Source organism: Sminthopsis crassicaudata, chromosome 1, assembly GCF_048593235.1.
Source record: "Sminthopsis crassicaudata isolate SCR6 chromosome 1, ASM4859323v1, whole genome shotgun sequence".
Taxonomy (NCBI): domain Eukaryota; kingdom Metazoa; phylum Chordata; class Mammalia; order Dasyuromorphia; family Dasyuridae; genus Sminthopsis; species Sminthopsis crassicaudata.
The window spans coordinates 517,576,690-517,591,640 of NC_133617.1; positions in this window are offsets into that span (position 1 = coordinate 517,576,690).

Genomic DNA, 14,951 nt, shown 5'->3' on the forward strand with positions numbered 1-14,951 from the left:
CAAAGATATCACCTGGAACTCACCCACATTAGCAAAAATAAGTTTTAAAAAATCAATAGTGGAAGCATGAAGGGGAAATAATTATATACATTCATTGCTGGAGGTATTTCAAATCATTAGAAATAAGTTTCAGAGACATTATAAAACATTTTAAAATCTAAATTTTATTTTATTTCATGATTTATCTTATCTCTTTTCCCTTCCTCCTTCCCATTCAAACTGAAAAAAAGCACTGTTAAAAACATGTATCATAAAGAAAACAAATTCTGATATTGGTCAGGTCTGAAAAAAAATGTATCTCAAGCTGCAGTCTCAGTACTTCATATCTTTATGGGGAGCTGAGTAGTGTGTGTCATCATGAATTCTCTGGAAATGTGCTTTTCCATGATGATGATCAGAGTATTGAAGTCTTTTAAAGTTGTAAGTCTTCTTTTTCTCTTTTTTAATTAAAGATTTTAATTTTCAAAACATATGGATGGATAATTTTTCAACACTAACCCTTGCAAAACCTTGTCTTCTAAATTTTCCCCTCCTTCCCCCCACCCTTTCCCCTAGATAATAGATAATATTTTAAACATGTTAAAATATGTTAAATAACACATGTATACATATTTATATAATTATCTTGTGCATAAGAAAAATCAGATCAAAAATGGAAAAAAATGAAAAAGAAAACAAAATGCAACTAAACAACAACAAAAAGTGAAACTGCTATATTGTGATCTACACTCAGTTCCCATAATCCTCTCTCTTGGTGTAGATGGCTTTCTTCATCATGAGACCATTGGAACTGGAATTGGACCTGAATCATTTCATTGTTGGAAAGAGTCACATCCATCAGAATTGATCATTGCACAATTTTGTTGTTCCATGCACAATGATCTCCTGGTTCTGCTCACTTCACTTAATATCAGTTCATATAAGTCTCCCCAGGCCTTTCTGAAATCATCCTGCTGATCATTTATTACAAAACAATAATATTCCATAGCATTCATATACCATCACTTATTCAGCCATTCTCCAATTGATGGACATCCATCCACTCAGTTTCCAGTTTCTGGCCACTATAAAGAGGGCTGCCACAAACATTTTTCCACATGTGAGTCTCCTTCACTTCTTTAAAATCTCTTTGGGATTTAAGCCCAATAGAAAAACTGCTGGATCAAAGGGTATGCACAATTTGATATAAAGTTGTAAGTCTTTACAGTGTTTTTGTCATCTCCTGGTTCTGCTTATTTTACTCTGCATAGTTCCCACAAGTCTTCCCATGTTTCTCTGAAAGCACCTCTGTCATTTTTTAATTACCAAATCTTTATTTTTAAAAAGTTAATAATTTATACAAGGATATTGGTAGGTGACATTTATAACGTTGAAAAATTACAAGCCAGCAGTAGGAAAATGGTTTTAAAAATAACACTATGTCATAGTTAATGCATTTAAAATAATAAATGTAAAAATTAAGAATAATATGGCAAGATATATAAAGTTTTATAATACAAAATGCAGAAAGTAGAACTAGACAAAGAGTATAAAAATAACTGGCATTTGTATAGAACTTTATGCTTTGCATAGACAATCTAATTTGAATCTCCTAACAATCTTGATGATAGATACTATTATCCCCAATTTACAGATAAATAAACTGAGTCTCAGAAAGGTTATGTGATTTCCTCAAAGTCACAGAGCTAGTAAGTACTATGCAGGTCTTCCAATATCCAAATCTAAAACTTTTAAAAGGAAAAATTCTTAAAGATGTTAGGGAAGGATGAACAAAAGAGAAGGGGAAAACATAGAGATAAAGAGACAGAGACACACACACAGAGAGAAAAGAGTCAGGAGAGAAGAATCAATCTTTCCTAATTAGCTTTATGTTGGAATTCATTTTTATATAACTCAAAATGTATAATTGTATTTGATGTTTACAAATATTTACATAAATTACATAAGAAATTAATACTTTTTTCTAGTTTTATAGGATTTTTTATTTTGTTCAAGAATTAATCAGGTTTTTCTACCTATTTTAATTTCTATTGATCTGATAGCAAATGCCTTTCCAAATTAGTGAGTCTTTGATAAGCATTCACCCTAGAAAGAGGAAAAAAATGAGACCCAAGCAGACGGTATGTATCCAACTGAGATTAATTGAAGGGTATTGATACCTATATTGATATCTATATCCTTTAATAAATCTCAGATTGAGAGATTTATTTGTATGTACATATATTACATGTACACACACTTATCCTCCTCCCTTCTTCAATTCCCCCTAAATTCCTCTACACCACACAGTTATAAAACCTTCCTGAAGACTAGAGATAGGGGCCAATACAAATTTCCAAGTCAGTATGCAATATAATATATGCAGAATAGTTGAGTGGGAGGTAGCAGCTCACAAAATGGTTTTCCAACTTTTAAAATTAGTACATGATAGTTCCATCTCTTATATATATAAGTAGAATTTTTTTGTTGTTGTTTTCATGGATTTTAGGGCAATGACTGCTTGGGGAAGCAAAGTATTATCTATTTCTTCTGCTCCTAAATTTGTTTTGGGAAATTTATGCATTTTCACTGATGATGGGATAAAGGAAGTAGAAAAAAGAAGGAAGGAATGCATCTTACTCATCCCATGGCCAATTTTGAATCTATTCTCATTGAAACAGGACCCTAACTTTCATAATCTTGTCTGACTTCTGAGAAACTACTCTAGATCTCAGGAAACAATTTCCCACACAAGTATCCATTAGTTTATAATAAACCTCATGATAAAATAAATAACAAAGTTATTCGCTTTGTCATGGCCTGTATTTCTCATCTAACTCTTAGTTTTATGCCAATGTCTAGACTATAAAACATGCTATAAGTATGGCAGATTAATATTCATTAAGGATTTTTTTTTGTTATTCAGAATTTCATACATCAGTGCATCTTGCATCTGTGAGATAGGCCAAAACAGTTTTTGGGCTAGAACAGGACCTAACCAACTGAAATACAACACAAACAGAAAGTCTGTTATCTATCTACTGAATAATGCTAGGATCATAAAAAGCAAAATCATAGGGTATTAGAACTAGTAGCAGAGACCTCAGAATCATCCAGCCCCTCCCTCAATCTCACCCTACAAGGTGGGATTTTTAACAAGGAAAGAATTGAAACAGTGTCTATACATTTTTCCTATGCCAATCTATCCTGTGTGATATCATATGATTAAATTTCTGAAATTTCCTCATTATTCCCTCAAAAAATTTATACTTTACATCTCTTACATTAATAGTCTTAAAATCTTTGATTTAGCATTCAAATTACCCCTCAATTAGGATATAATATGCCCTATAGGATGCCAATATTGTAGATTCAATCTCAAATGAATTTTTAGGGGTCATTTAGTCCCTCTTATTTACAGATGAGGAAACTGAGGTTTAAGGAAACTAAATTAATTCATATGATAAATACAATGCTAGAAGTAACCTCAGATGACACCTAATAAAATATTTTTATTTTGTAGTTGAGGAGATTGAGGTCCAGGAAGGTTAAATTATTTGCTCAAGATTACAGAGGAGACAGAGACAGGATTTGAATCCAGGCTTCTGACTGTACTTTTCCCAATGTACCATATTGCCTCTCCCAAATGATTGTACAATTCAACCTTCTGCTCCAGTCACCATGTTCTTCCCCCAAAGACCTTATTCATTCTTTCCTTTTATAGATGTATTACTATTTTTCATTCTTCTAGAAATCCTTTCTTTAAATTTCAACATTTATTTATGTAACATCCCTTATGTTTCATTCCAAACTGAGTGAGTAGTAGGGAAAGACTGGGAAGAGGTAGAGGCAAATGGTTTTGATAGAAAGAATCAAATGTTAGAAAACAGATAATATATGGGAAAGGAAGCATAACAAATTCTGTACTCAGAGAATTAAAAAAATAATTAAGCATAATAGTCTCCAAAGGAGGAGATTAAAAATGTTTTTTGCCATTTATAAAACTTAAAAAATTAAAATTAGTGTGGCTTATTAAAAAAAAAAAAGATAAAATGCTTAAAGAGCTAGAAGGAAACACTGATCCGTGAGCTGACATTTAACATCATGGGTGTAAAACCATAGCAGAACATACCATCAGCAGGGGTCTTCTGCATTTGGACAAGAGGAATGCATGTTGCTGAATTCTCTATGTTGGTATTAGTAGAGTGACTCATCTCGAACACCTCATCTAATGCTTAACATAACTAAACATAAACAGGGTGTCACATTGCTTAGAAAACATGTGTCATGTACTATGCACGTACTCATAAATAATTTAGGGGTTTGGGAAGCCTCATGAATATAAATATATGACAATATTTCTAACTTCCTATCCCTTTTCTTATATTTTCTATTTTAGCTCTTTTACCCTTCTACTTATTCACTGCTTATCCACTGAAGAGACATTAGTTCATTATAAAACCTGAATAGAAAACCTAAGATGTAATGTAATAAGATAATTATTTCTAAATGATATGGAGGGAGATCAGATAATAACAAGAAATTGTGGTCATGTAAATTTTGCTATGTCTGACTTCTAGGGTTTGGCAGACATATATTTCAATTAATCTCTTCCTTTCCCTTCCCTTCCCTATTTATTTTTAAAAACGTGTATTAAAATTATTACCAAGCCTAATTGACTCATGGGAAAAAAAAGTGTGGAGAAGATTTCTAGCTAAGTTAGCAATATGAAAGAAGCCCAGCCCCAATCCCATGGGAGCAAATGGAATTTAATTATTCAATGAAACACACACATATACAAATTAGAATAAAGAAAAAAAACTAAAAATTAGAAATTAAATATTTACTGTAAAAAAGTGATATTTTGAAACAGAATGAGGAGGATTTAAGAGTTATTGGGCTTTATAAAAACCGTGACTAAATAAAAAAAATTGGTTACCATATTATGGGAAATCACAAAAGAAGCATGTAACTTGAATGCATGCATGAATGTAAAAAAAATTATAAAATGCTCATTGTATGCTAAGTACTGGGGATAAAAATTAAAAAAAAAAATAAACCCAAGACAATCTCTCTTTGTAAAAGGAAAAGAGCTGGACGGGGCAAAGAGAAGACATTTTACAATAAAATGTGATGAAGTAAAAATAAATTATAACCATGAATGTGAATGGGATAAATTCATTTGTTAAATGGAGAAAAGTGGCAGAATGATTTGGAAAATATAACGCCAACAAAAACATTGTTTGCAAAGAACACAATTGAAATAGAAAAGTTTATAAAGCTTATGATGAAGGACTAGAATAAAATTAATTATCCCTTAGGTGAATTTAAAAAATGGGGGTGGCAATCATGAGATCAGATAAGGTTACAGTGAAATTAGACATGATTAAAAGATAAGTAGGGAAATTACAGTATGTTTAAAGGAAGCATAGATAATTAAATAATATCATTATTAAACATATGCATCAAATATCACAGAATTTAAAAATTTAAATGAAAAGCTAATTGAATTCCAGAGAAAATAGTGAAAAAAAATTTTTTGAGGATCTTAGTATGTTCCTTTTAGACTTAACAAAACCATGGGAACAATTTACACAGTGACAGTAATAATAATGTGAGAGGAAACAACTTTTAAAGACCTCAGAACTCTGATCAAAGCAATGACTAATTACTTTAAAAGACTAATAATGAATCATGGTTCCTCTACTTCTTGGTAGAAAAGTAAAAAATTAGAGTAGTTGTTGGTTCTCTCTCTGTTTTTCTGTCTTTCTCTCTCTTCTCTCTGTCTCTCTGTCTTCATATACTTCAATCAAAATGACATTTAACAATAGATTGAATGCAGAAACAGACTATGCAAATCTAGCTTTTTCTATTAAGCCAGACATTAAAGAAATTTGCAAAAATATATAAAACAGTGTAACTCTTCTCACTAAATTTTTTTGTTTTTGGAAGAATTTTTTTTATTAAAATGTTTTTATGTTACCAGAATAGGTTTATTAGCTATTTTAAAATTAATTGATAATTTTAAAAAATTATCGGTTCTAATTTTTAATATGGAAACTATTGATAGTTATACCCCACAGAAACAAACGCTCTTTGGAGGATTCAATATTTTTTAATAGAATAAAGGGAGTCTGAGATCAAAAAGTTTGAGAATTTCTATGTGAGAGGCAGAGAATGAAGGATGTTTTCTCAGACATGGTGCATTTGTTTTGCATGATTAACTGTAATTGTTAAGAAGGAATACTTCTGCTTGATGTGGCATGGGAATATGGGCTTAAGTAGTGAGTGATATGAAAAAATGAAGATCAATAAAACATTTTTTAGTATATAGAAGAAAAATTAAATGAAGGATACACAAATAGACTAATTGTACTATCTTGTTAAATTCAATAGAGATTTCAAAAATTGGATGTAACAAGTTAAAGTTTCTTATAAATCCTCTTTCATATTTTCTTTTGTACCTTGAATTATTTGTTTCTTGATGATTTTTAAGTTCACAATGAAAAAGAAAAAAATTAAAGATAAGCAATCAGAATTTTAAAAAGAGCTTGGAAGGATAAACTGACATACTGACTGAGCTAATATTTCCCTGTTTGTTTTAGCTGCTTCACTTATCCTATGAATAAGAAAGGATTAGTAATGATTCTCAATAGCTTTGAATTTAATGGAATAATTTCAAGTATGAGCAATGTCCTTTGAACAAATCCCCTATCTATGGAGGAATGCCTAGGTCAAGGCAAGAATAACAGATATTTGTTGATATTTACCGGAGTGAAGTCTTGGCCTGGATGATTAAATTCTAATATGTACTCTCATGTTTTCTCTAGTGAACCCTCTTTGTTTTGATGCCTCTCCAAAGTACTATTATTTTCATTGGAAACACACGACTCAAACTAAGCTCAGATAAAGCTGGGGTAATTTCTTGGTTTTAAAAATAGAAGACAGTCTATCTCCAGAACAAATAGAAACAATCTAGTCAAGATATATAAATTTATTTGAACATTTTGAGATTAGATTTCTTCCATAATCATGTTTTATAGAGGATCTGGTAGTATCTAGGGAATGAAGAGAAAGAAAATAAGTATATTTTTCCATTGACCATTCCATTTAAATAGATTTCTATTTGCAAACTTCTAAAAGAACTGCTTGCACATTTATTCTTAGATCTAAGAAAATGCAATTGCCTCTCAGTCACACAAGATAATGAATGATAAATGAATATTAATAGCTTATTTCCATAAAATTCTCATTTTGTAATTCAGTCAATATCTATCTACAAATACCTGCAAAACCTTTTAGGAAAAAAGTAAAGTTTTTTTTTTTTTTTTTTTGGGGGGGGCCTCACCTGACCTGGCCAAGGTTTGTATATTCTTCTAATGAATAATGAGATGACCAAAAAAAGGAGGTAAATTTATAGATTTATAATAAGAATAGCTCTCTCTCTCTAGAACTTTAAAGATTGTGAAGTACTACTTGTTATTTCATTTAATTTGCACCAGCAGTCCTATGTGGTAAGTTTTATAATTATCTCTATTTTACAGATGATACAACTGAGATTGAGAGAGGCTAGTCATCTGACATAGGATTCAAACTCAGGTTTTTATACTTTGGTTTCAGTACTTTATTCACTACACACATAGCTTCCTCCTCTACTCTGCCTACTGGCTTTTCTGAGTTCTTTTTAGTCCCAATTAAAATCTTACTATTCCCAATCCCTCTTAATTGCAGCATTTTCTCTCAGTTACTTATTTTCTATTTATCCTTCATATATATAGTTTGCTTTGTGTATGTTTGTTTTTATGTTGTCTCCTCCATTAGATTGTAAGCTTTTTGAGGGAAGGAACTGCCTTTTACTTCTCTTTTTATCCCCAGTGCTTAGAAAGTGCCTGTTACATCATAGGTATTTAATAAATATTTTTTGACTGATTATATACTTTGATTGACTTTTGAAAGTAAGCATATCAGTGGGAGCCCATAGATTATATTTTTAGAAGTACAGACCTATACAATCCCTTGAATCTGTGATAGCCATCCTTGGGGGAACTAGAACTGAGAGTGCAAGTTGGAATGATGAGAGTCCTAGAGGAGCACTACATACAGATGAGAAATCTGAGGTCCAGATAGGATAATTATTCAATACGTTTTAGTTTATTGACTGATAGTTGACTACATTTAAATATTCAAAGGGATGTCATGTAGTTGTTATTTAGTCATTTCAGTCATGTTCAACTCTTTGAGATATATTTGGGATTTTCTTGGTAAAGGTACTGGAGTGCTTCCTCATTTCCTTCTGTAGTTCATTTTATAGATGACGAACTGAGGCAAGCAAGGTTAAATGACTTGGCTAGGGTCACACAACTAGTAAGTGTCTGAGGTCATATTTAAAGTCAAGATGATGAGTGTTCCTGACTGTGGGGCTGACCTGCTATCCTCTGCAGCACTTCACTGCCTTTAAAAGAGGCACTAAAACTAAGGGCTACAAGAAAGAGTTGAGAAGGATGAGTGTTCTAAGAATGGAAGATGGACAGTATAAAAGAGAACCGAATAAACATTTATTTACCATCTACTATGAGCCAGTCATTGTGCTAAGTACTTTTTACAAACAAATATTATCTCATTTGACTGTCATAGCAACTTTATAACGTGGATTAGAAATAGGATGTTGCGTCCAGAAAATAGGAAGTAAGTCTGTTTAGCTAGAATATAGAGTATAAGGAGAAATTATTATTAATAAACAATGATTTGGAGAGATTTGGATTTCTCCCTCTTTCTTTATCTTCATTTCAAGACCTTAGTCTCCAAAGGTTGAGCTAATCTTTTCTTCTATTTAGACCCCACATAGGTGGGACAGTCAGTGTGTTCTTCTCAGGGTTAGATGGGGCATAAGTTCTTTGAATAGATTGTCCAAGGCTGAAGGGAACTTGTAAATGGATGATGTAATCAAAGTTCAGGTCCAACTCCTCTTTGAATAGTCATTCTTTCATTAATTGTTGACTAATCAGAGTTGATTGCCAATCTGGGAGCTGCACAAAAACCATGAGCTGCAGCCATGATTGTCTTTGTTCTAAGAGATGACAAAATGACCATCCTTTTATTAAAATTCTGGCATTATTAACAAATGATTAAATTACCCATAAATTAAATCTCTCAACATTTTTACACATGTATGTGTAAATGAAGTAATCTGTATGTGAAGGTTGTAATCTGAAATCAATCCATACAGATAAACTGAGGACAGACTTTGAAGGCTTTAAATGAGTTTAGTCTGAGCCTCTCAGATTTGGTGGAAGTCAAGCCTACAATACTATTGAATTCACAAACTCTCTTCCCTGTTGCTATCCTTTGCAAAAAAAGATCTTGTTATACCAAAGAAACAAAAAATTTAAAAGATTGTTTTGTGCCACTTTAATCATTGTCTCCATGCAGTATTTTCTACTATATATCTAGAGGATGATGAAGTGAAAACATGCTGCCTAGAATTAGCCTTCCCCTAAATGATCGTGTGATGACTGGTCCACTTAGGGGAAGGCTAATGCTAGGCAGCATGTCTTCCACTTCATCATCCTCTGGATATATAGTGGACAAAGAGCTGGGCTTAAAGTCAGAAAGACTCACCTTCTTGATTTCAAATGCAGGCTTAGACACTTACTTGTTCTGTGACCCTGGGCAAATCACTAAACCTTGTTTGCCTCAGTTTCCTTATCTGTAAAATGAACTGGAGAAGGAAATGGCAAATCACTTTGCCAAGAAGACCCCAAATGGGGTCCCAGAGAATTAGACATGACTTAAAAACAACTTAACAGAAATTAATGATCCTAGGGATGTTCATATTGCTATACCAGCATAATCTGAAAGATATTATGGCATATCAGGGGATTATTTCAGATTGGTACCAGTCTTCATGTTGTTAAATGCCAAATATACCACATGGATTTTCATCATTTTAGAATCATGTCAAACAGCCTGGTCTTCATAAACAGATGCTACTAAGACTTTTTAAAAGGCCTTCTTTCAGAGATATCAGTTAGCACAAGTGAGTTGCCAAGCCCCTGTCAGTTTATGATTCTAGTACAAGTCTCTTGCCAATGCTACTAATTAGTTACTTTTCCTCAACCGGTTGTGCCTCAGTTTCCTCAATGAAAATAGAGTTAATAGTAACATTTGCATTATCTCTTTTAGAGATTGGTATGACTCAAAAGCTTTCTAAACTTTAAAATGTTATAGAAATGTTGGAAATATTGTTGTTGTCTAGATGCTTTGGGCAGCAGATAGGAGGGAAAATGCATCCAAAAGGAAATATGGCATAGCAAAGCTGCTTACAAGTAGTGAGATGAGTGCTAATATGTTATTTCATCTGAATCATTCATACAAAAATGCCAGAATGAACTCATGTGACTCCATATTTCTCTATATACTGTAGAGATTTTCCTTTAATATTTACACAGTTGGCTAGTTAATAGAAACTGTGCTAAGTAGAATAGGGACACAAAACATGTGAATGACACAGAGCCAGTCCTCAAGAATCTTACTATGTGAGGCAAGGGTGAAAAAAGGTGGAGGAATGGGGAGAGGGACATGATACAAAACAGAAAGTGATTAGGACAAAAGAGAGTTCCATACAAAAAACTAAGAAATTTAATGTAAGAAAAATTATTTTTCTAGGGGAATCTTCATAGAAGTACAGAGATTTCAATGGGCAAAGCTGAGGAGGAAGTACATTTCACATGGGGTTTAGAGTCGGGGGACATCGCCTGAAAGAATGTATAGTGGCAATAGATGGCAGGACTAGATCAGGGAACAGCTAACTTATGACTGGAAAAGTAGTTTGGAATTAAATTGTGAAGATTTGGAAATATTTTCAAACTGCCTTCATTTTACCCAATAGGCCATAACAGACCTGCTATAGGATTTTTGGACTGGGGATTAGAAAAATTATTTTCATAGCTATGAAAAAAACGGATTGGAAGGGGAATGACTGGAAGTAGGGTCACTAATACAATAAAATCCAGGAAAGAAATAACAAGGTTAAGAACTAGGATGGTAGCAGAGTGGCTAGGATGTAAAAAGCAAAAGTCAGAGGCAGACTGAAGCAGAATTAATGGAGCATATCCATTTGGATTTGAGCTGTGAGGGAAAGGGAAGAGAAAAACATGATTCTAAGATCCTGAGTCTGGATGGCTGTACTGTGTACAGTGTTGATATAAACACAAATGGAGGAATTGGTAGGAAGGGAGGGAATTTAAGACAATGAGTTCAGATGGATGTATCTAGATTAAAGTGATAGCCGGAGAATGGGGAGTTGAGGATGACACTGATTTAGAAGCTGGAGGACTGATGATGATACTTCTTAGCAGTAATGGAAGGTTCACAAGATGGTGAATTGGGATGGTGATGAAAAATGATGAATTCTGATTTATTCTTGTTTAATTTGAGGTACTTAGAGGACATCCAATCTGAAATGTCAAATAAGCAGCTAAGGTGATGAAATGGAGCTCAGGAGAAATATTGGAGATTGATATATAACTGAGATGTATAGAAATAATAATTGAATCCATGGGAAGTCATCTAGGGAGAGAGTATAAATAGAAAAATGAAGAAGGCCCAAGACAAGCTTTGGACTACACTCACAATTAGTAGATGTGTGATATGGATAAAGATCCAGGAAATGAGAATGAGAAATCACAGTAGGCCTATAAAATCAAGAGAAAAGGTAATATTCAAAATAAGAGTGGTCAATGTAGTCCAATGCTATAAGAAGGATGAAGAAAAAGGCCATTAGATTTGGCAAGTAGGACATTAGTGATAATTTTGGAGAGAATAATTTCATTTGGATCATGAGGCCAGAAGCCATATTTCAAAAAGTTGAGAAGAAAGTGAGAAGAGAGGAGATAACATATATTGATAGATCTTTTGAGTTTAACAAAAAAGAAAGGAGAAATACAATGGAATAGTTAGCACAGATGATAGCATCTATATCCCTTTTTTATTAAAGCTTTTTATTTTTCAAAACATATGCATGGACAATTCTTCAACATTAGCCCTTGCAAAATCCTGTGTTCCAATTTTTTCCCCTTTCCCCCATGCCCGCCCCTAGATGGCAAGTAGTCCATTATATGTTATACATTGTAGAAATATATGTTAAATCCAATGTATGCATACATATTTATAGAATTTCTATGCTGCACAAGAGAAAAAGTGAAGCAAAATAAAATGCACGCAAAAAACCCCAACAAAAAAACAACAAAAAAAGAAAATGCTTTGTTGTGAGGTAGCATCTATATCTAGTGAGGTGGGTTTTTTTTTTTTTTAAGGATGTTGTGGTTTGGGCAGATTTGTAGGCAGCAGAAAAGGAACTAGTAGAAAGATGAGAGAAATGTGAGATCATGACAAGAGCAGCTGGGAAATTGCTGGGGAAGAGGGCAGGGGATGAAGTTGAGGCTACATGCAATAGGGATTGGTCTTAATGCTCTTTTTTTTATTCTTCTCTCACCTGTCTGACTGATACTTTCCCTCTATTTTTACTATTATTATAGAACATATATGCAGTAGTTTAAGTCTTTCAAAGCTCCTTTATATTTTATCTCATTTGTTCTTTAAAGGAACCTTATGTGACAAAGAGAAAGGTCATCTTTCTGGAGACTGGAGTGACAAATAGCCTTTGAGAGATTAATTATGAAGAAAGATTCTCAGCTAAGAGATTCAGAAAGGTGTGGGTTACAGTGGAAAACTTGTAGAGAAAAAAGAATGAAAAAATTTTTTTAATGTAGCTCAAGCTCAGATGAGAGGGTGGGACTAGACGGTTGTAAGCATCTTTAGGGCAGATTATATATTATTTTATTATACCTTGTATATCATAGAGCTCTGTTTCTTGTATTAATCGAATTGAATTAAATTCTAGAAAGGACTTAATCTGAATAATGGTAATAATGGAATCAATGAGAGTATATTGTTTCCTTGCAAAAGAATATAGAGGAAGAAGAGAAGAGAGCCCAGGACAGAGTATTGGGTGATACTTACACTTAATAAGATAGAAGGAGAAGATGCATCCATAATGGAGACTGAGAAGGAACTATAAGGCAAGTAGGAAGAGAAACAGGAGAGTCAAAGAAACTCAGGAGTTTTTTTTTTTTTTCTAAAAGGGAAGGCTGAACAGCAACAAATGTTATAGAAGTCAGGGAGGATGAAGAGATAGATCAAGTCACTGAATTTATTTACATAATCTTAGGAATTACAACTAGAAGGGACTTTAGGAACAATCTAATTCTATTTCATGCCCATGACATAGAGATGAAGTTATGGCCATGTGGAGATTATTGGTAATTTTGGAAGGAATTGTTTCAGTAAAGTAAAAGGGATAGAAGTCAGATTTCTGAGTCAAAAAATGAATCTAATTCTTCTAGGCTCTTCTCTCTTAGTCTACTTTGAAATAATTTGTATTATGCATTATGTATATTAGTAATCTTCTGAGAGCAATGAATAGAAATTATGGAAGGGCAGATTTCAGCTCAACATAAGAAAAACTCCTAACAATTATAACTGTCCCAAAGTGGGCTACTTCAACATTTAGTGTTTTTCAAATGGTAGCTAGATGACTATTTCTGGGGGGATTGTTAAGTATTTTCTTATTCTGGTATGGATTGGATTATCTCTAAGACCCTTCTACTAAAGATTCTGTGATTCTGTGGTAAGAAAATAGAGAATTCAATTATAAACAATTCTTTCTATAATTTTGGCAAGAATCTTACTGACTTTGAATCAAGATTGTCTTCCCCCATTAGAATATAAGTTCATTGAGGACAAAGGCAATCTTGCTTATTTTTAATTTATATCCCTAGCATTTAACACAAAGCCTGATGTACAGTAAAAACTTAATAAGTACCTTTTTCTCATTCATTTAATTAAATTGGAATGAAGTCAGAGTCCTTTAATCATTCCATTATGCAACTCAGTAAAGTTAAAACAAGGGCAACGAGGTGGCACAGTGTATAGAATGCTAAGCCTGAGTTCAAATTTGGATTCAAACACTTTCTAGCTGTGACCTTGGGTAAGTTACTTAACCCTGTGTGCCCCACTTTCCTCATTTGTAAAATGATCTGGAGAAGGAAATGGCAAACCACTCTAATATCTGCCAAGAAAACCCCACATGGGGTTTCTAGGAGTCACACACAATTGAAACAACTGAACAACAATAATAAAAAAGCTTAAAACCAAGGGATCTTCTTGACAAGAGAAGAATTTTTTGAACAACAGAAATATATTTTGCACATCAAACTAAACAATAAATGCATTAAAATTTAATTAATTTTTTTCATTCATTCAATTAGGTTAGAGTGAGTTTACCCTAACTGAATACAGAGTTAGAGTCCTTTAATGGCAGGTAAGTGGCTCAGTGGACAGATCACTAGTCCTGTTGTCAGGCAGGAAAACCCAAGTTCAAATCTAGCCTTGTGCGACCCTAAGTAAGTCACTTAAGCTCTGTTTCAGTTTACTCATCTGTACAATGGTATTAATAATAGCATCTATCTCTCAGTGTTGTTATGAAAAATGAGATGTAATAATTGGAAAGTGCTTAGCTTAATGACTAGCATTTAGAAAACACTATATAGATATTAGTTATTTTTTCTTTACCATAGTTTTATGGGACTCAGGGGTGTTAAAATAGAATATTTCCTCTTGGCAAGTTACATATGTCTTAAACAAGCAGTAGAAATGTATTTATAAATAGTACATATAGATTATAAACTATTGAATGAGGTGGTAAATTTTTATTCATAATTTTCTGCCCCAACCACGTCTTAGGGAAATTAAAAAAAGTGTTTTATCTTTCTTTTTGTTTGGAATTCATTCTGTCAAATACTTACAATGCAAAACTTTATTTTCTTTTCCTGTCCCCTCTATCCAAATTATACAAAACCATGAGGTTCAATTGAAAAGAACCATCCATTAAAGATAGGCTTGTCCCCTTATTT